The sequence below is a fragment of the Balaenoptera borealis genome (assembly GCF_965194805.1).
Source record: "Balaenoptera borealis genome assembly, chromosome: 20".
Taxonomy (NCBI): domain Eukaryota; kingdom Metazoa; phylum Chordata; class Mammalia; order Artiodactyla; family Balaenopteridae; genus Balaenoptera; species Balaenoptera borealis.
The window spans coordinates 34,420,496-34,425,768 of NC_138879.1; the positions used below are offsets into that span (position 1 = coordinate 34,420,496).

General features: G+C 43.2%; 1 pseudogene across 1 annotated transcript; it reads right to left on the reverse strand.

The window, feature by feature from the left end:
• Nucleotides 1–1,044: 1,044 nt before the first annotated feature.
• Nucleotides 1,045–1,800, reverse strand: LOC309619335 (regulatory factor X-associated protein pseudogene; annotated as a pseudogene). The gene has a single exon. The product of its transcript is annotated as a regulatory factor X-associated protein pseudogene (transcript).
• Nucleotides 1,801–5,273: the final 3,473 nt, after the last annotated feature.

Here is a 5,273-nt window from a genome sequence, read left to right on the forward strand (position 1 = left end):
TCAACACTAATAGGGAACAAGAAGTAGAGAAGCCAACTTTAGGAGATGCATTCATTCCAGGGTACTTGGTTAATGCCTCTCAGGTTTTACCAGCACATCTCTGAAAGGGGATGCACATCCTAATCTCACAGCTATTTAACAGTGATCACTTTCCTTATACACAGAAAATACGCTTACCTCTTTGACAGCTCCAGTCTTGACTGCAAAGAAAAGGTTATTACAAAAACACAATTCTAGGTGCCCAACTACATTTTATCATCACAAATAGCTCTCAGTGTTTCTTAACAGGAGGATTATTGGCATTGCGTGTAACATAATTCTTAGTTGTGGGGGACCATTCCAGACACTTAGCATTCCTGTCCTATTCACTAAAAACCAGCAGTTTTCAAGGTCACTGTGACAAGCAAAAACATACCCATATGTTTCCAACTGCCCCTTAATGAGAATCACTGAGATCCAAGATTAAAATCTATTAACTTCGTGACTTGCACAGAAAGCAACTGCTTCATTACCTTCAGTAACAATGATTGAAGAGGAATACTTTGTTTAAAAAAACATTGTAATTAAATATTACTTTGGAAAGACAAGCTGATTTCTTCAAATCCACAGTGATCTGAAAGGATTAGATGCACAATGTGCCATACTTATTGTCCCCAAATGCACACATACATTCACAGGAAAATGACTGTTTACCTTCTACTGGCAAATCTTAACCCATTTATCTTTAGTATAAAAATATGGGGCTTCCCTGGTGGCGCAGTGGTTGAGAGTCTGCCTGCTAATGCAGGGGACGCGGGTTCGAGCCCTGGTCTGGGAAGATCCCACATGCCGCGGAGCGGCTGGGCCCGTGAGCCGCAACTGCTGAGCCTGCGCGTCTGGAGCCTGTGCTCCGCAACAGGAGAGGCCGCGATGGTGAGAGGCCCGCGCACCGCGATGAAGAGTGGCCCCCGCTTGCCACAACTAGAGGAAGCCCTCGCACAGAAACGAAGACCCAACACAGTCAAATAAATAAATAAATAATAATTAAAAAAAAAAAAAAAAAATACGTCCATCCACTACAATAAGATAAAAAAACGTGTAGATCTTCTTGATAAATTCCCTCACACTGATGTTCCTGGAAACTGCTGTTGTCTTTGCTCCAAAACTTGCTGATACAATAGTTGTTGCTGTTTCTGTAAAAACTGCACCACTTCTGGACTTCTTAGTAAGAAGTCTGTTTTGATTTAACACTTGTTCTAAAAGAGTAGGTCTTGCAGGTTGATCCCCGAAAGATTCTGTTCTCTCTTTAACAGTGGAGAGTATATTATCTGCACTTTCCTCAAGTTTGACGTTTCCCGCGCTGCCAGCCTGGGCGGCCTCACCACAGTTCAGGGCCTGGTCACTTTTCTTCTTCTTGTGCTTATCCTTGTACATCTTGTTGCGGTGTTTCTTGCACATCCACGGCTTGCACTGTTTGGCCACCTGGCTCGTGGTCTCGCTGCAGCCCTCGTAGGTGCAGGCCTTGCTCATTCTGCCCCCGCCACTGCCCCTGCTCCGGGTTCTCGTGCTGCCTCCCTCTCCCCCAGAGTGGGTCTCCTCCTCCTCCAGATCCTCCAAACTAGCTGTGCTCTCGCCTCCCTCCGGGGTCCGAAGCGTCCAGCAGGTCTGTCTCGTCTTCCCCTGCCTCCTCCTCGCCATCCCCCGCCACTTCGCACAGGTACCGAACGGGCTTGCCCGCCCCGGCGCTGCCCCCCCAGGGCCGGAGCCTGCCGCAGGACGCATTTCGGCCGCAGCCTCATCCTGCTCTCCACAGGGGCGCATCACCAGCAGGGTGAACTGCAAGGTCGCGGCCGGGACGGAGGCTGGAGCCAGGGCCTGGCTGGGGACAGGGGCGGGGGCCCCGGGGCTGAGCGCGCCGCTAGCGGCGCCGGCCCCGCGCCCTCGGCGACAGCCTGCACCTCCGTGCTGCTGAGACCTGGCGAGGGTCCACGACCCCAACCTTTCAGCACCTGCCGGGCCCAAGAGCACTTAGCAAACCAAGACCCGGGACCCGCGAGAGGAAAAGGGGCTGGAATATAGTTGGTTAACAATGTTGTGTTAGTTTCAGGTGTACAGCAAAGTGATTCAGTCATACATATACATGTATCTATTCTTTTTCAAATTATTTTCCCATTTAGGTTGTTACATAATATTGAGCAGAGTTCCCTGTGCTATACAGTAGGTTCTTGTTGGTTATCCATTTTAAGTATAACATTGTGTACATGTCAATCCCAAACTCCCTAACTATCCCGTCTTTCAATTACATTTCTGGTGGTTGTTCTAGGGATTATAATATGCATCCTTAACTCCTCACAGTCTATTTAGAATGAATATATTAAATGAATGAATATGTAAAATATGAGAATCTTATTACATTAAAATTTTATTTACCACCTTTTGCTATTGTTGTCATGTATTTTACATATACATACATAATAAACCCCACACTATCGTGAAAGTCATTAACAAGGAAGTCATTAGACTAGGGTGGCTCTAATGCTTTGGTAGCCAAAGTAAGCAAGCCAAAACCTAAACCAGAGTCAATTTCTATAAATGCCTCAAGGGAAAAAAATCAAAACTTGAGAACAACCAATCTCAAACAGCCAACTAGAATTTCCCAAATAATGCAACTGCTCAAACTAGAGCCAATTCAATAATTTCCTTGCTTTGCTCCTGCGACTGCTCTGTAAAAGCCTTTTCCCTTGGCTCCTGACAGTAGAGTACCCTCTAACCAGTTTCAGTTTGGCACTGCCTGATTCAAATCAATGTTTGCTCCAATGAACTCTTCAAAAGTTTAATGTGCCTCAGTTTATCTTTCAACAGTATTATATTATTACATTTACTTTATTTTTTTATAAATTTATTTATTTATTTTTGGCTGTGTTGGGCTTTCTCTAGTTGCAGCGAGCTGGGACTACTCTTCGTTGCAGCGTGCGGCCTTCTCATTGCGGTGGCTTCTCTTGTTGTGGAGCATGGGCTCTAGGTGCAGAGGCTTCACTAGTTGTGGCACACAGGCTCAGTAGTTGTGATGCACAGGCTTAGTTGCTCCGCGACATGTGGGGTCTTCCCGGACCAGGGCTCGAACCCGTGTCCGCTGCATTGGCAGGCAGATTCTTAACCACTGTGCCACCAGGGAAGTCCTACATTTACTTTAAACAGTCAGTCACCTCTCAAAGAAAATAAAAGAAGAAGAAAATACGTTATACATAAAAAGATAGATATGTTCTCCACATATTTACCATTTCCAGTACTCTTCACCCTGCCGATGGCTACAAGTTTACTTCAGCATATCCTGTAGTGCAGACCTGCTGGCAATGAATTCTTTCAGCTTTTATTTATCTGAAAATGTCTTTATTTCATCTTCATTTTTAATGGGTAATTTCACAGAATATATAATTCCTGGTTGACTCTCCTTTCAACACTTTAAAGATGTCATTCTGTTGTCTTCTGTCCTCCATTGTTTCTGATGAGATGTCAACTGTCATTTGTATTGGTGCTCCCTTGTAGGTAATGTATTTTATTTCCTCTGGTGGGTTTTGAGATTCTCTCTTTAACTGTGATTTTCAGCATATTAACTATAATGTGCCTAAATGTCTTTTTTTTTTTTAATCCTGCTTAGGGTTTGCTAGGCTTCTTGGATTTGTAACTTGTTCTCTTTTTCCAAATTTGGGCAATTTTTTTTGGTCTTTGTTTCTTCATTTTTTTTGGCCTCATTTTGTCTCTCCAATTATATATATGTTAGCTTGCTTGATATTGTCCCATAGTTTACTGAGGCTTTGTTAATCTTTTTAAATCTTATTTTCTTTTTCTTCTTTAGATAGGATCATTTCTATTGATCTGATTTCAGGTTTACTAATCCTTTCTTCTGAAGTCTCCAATTTGCTGTTAATTCCCTAAAGTTAAATTTTAATTTCAGATATTTTATTTTTCCATTCTAGAATTTCCACTTGGTCCTTTTTTTATAGTTTCCATTGTTTTGCTGAAATTTACCATCCATCTATTCATTATACTATATTTTTCTTTAAGTACATAAAAATATTTTAATAGCTACTTAACATTATTGTCTATTAATTCCAACATTTGGGTCATCTTGGAGTCTGTTCAATTGATTTTTATTTGTTTGTTTTTCTTCATCAGGGGTCAAATCTCTGGGCTTTTTCACAGTAATAATTATTTTATTGTATGCTGGACATCGTGGGTGATATATTTTTTTAATATTTATTTACTTATTTATTTATTTATTTGGTTGCACCGGGTCTCACTTGCGGCATGCAGGTTCCTTAGTTGCAGCTCACCACCTCCTTAGTTGCAGCATTTGAGCTCCTTAGTTGCGGCAGGCAGGATCCTTAGTTGTGGCTCTCTGGCTCCTTAGTTGCAGCATGCAAACTCTTAGTTGTGGCATGCATGTGGGATCTAGTTCCCTGAGCAAGGGATTGAACCCAGGCTCCCTGCATTGGGAGTGCGGAGTCTTAACCACTGTGCCACCAAGGAAGTTCCCATTGTGGGTGATATATTTTAAGAAGTCTGGATTACATTGTCTTCCTTTAAAGAGTATTGATTTTTGTTCTGGTAGGTAGTTAAATTACAGGCATATCCTTTTGGCCATTTTAGCCTTGGTTTTATTCTTTATTAGAGTGGGTGTATTTCAGTTTGGACCTTTTTTTTTTTTTAATAAATTTATTTATTTATTTATTTATTTTTGGCTGCATTGGGTCTTTGTTGCTGCACGCAGGCTTTCTCTAGTTGGGGAGAGTGAGGGCTACTCTTTGTTGTGGTGCACGGGCTTCAGTAGTTGTGTCACGTGGGCTCAGTAGTTGTGGCTTGTGGGCTCACTAGTTGTGGCACGTGGGCTTAGTTGCTCCATGGCATGTGGGATCTTCCCTGACCAGGGCTCGAACCTGTGTCCCCTGCATTGGCAGGTGGATTCTTAACCACTGCACCACCAGGGAAGTCCCTCAGTTTGGACTTTAATCTTAGGGCTCAGCCCTTAAACTAAGACATATTCCTGACTTCTAAATTATGTCTTTTCTGGAGTCTCACCTGAAAGCCCAAAGTGCTCATAGAAGTCTCTGCACTCTGGCTTGACCAGACACTAATACCTCTCAGAACAGCACAACCTCTAGTATCACCGTTCAGCTCTCAGCCCACAACAGATCATCTTTGCTAGGCCTCCCAGAGCCTCACTCTGTGCCTGTGCAGCCTAGCCCTCACCCAGGGACCGTGGTGAATTCCTGTGCAACTTCCTCTTCTTTAAT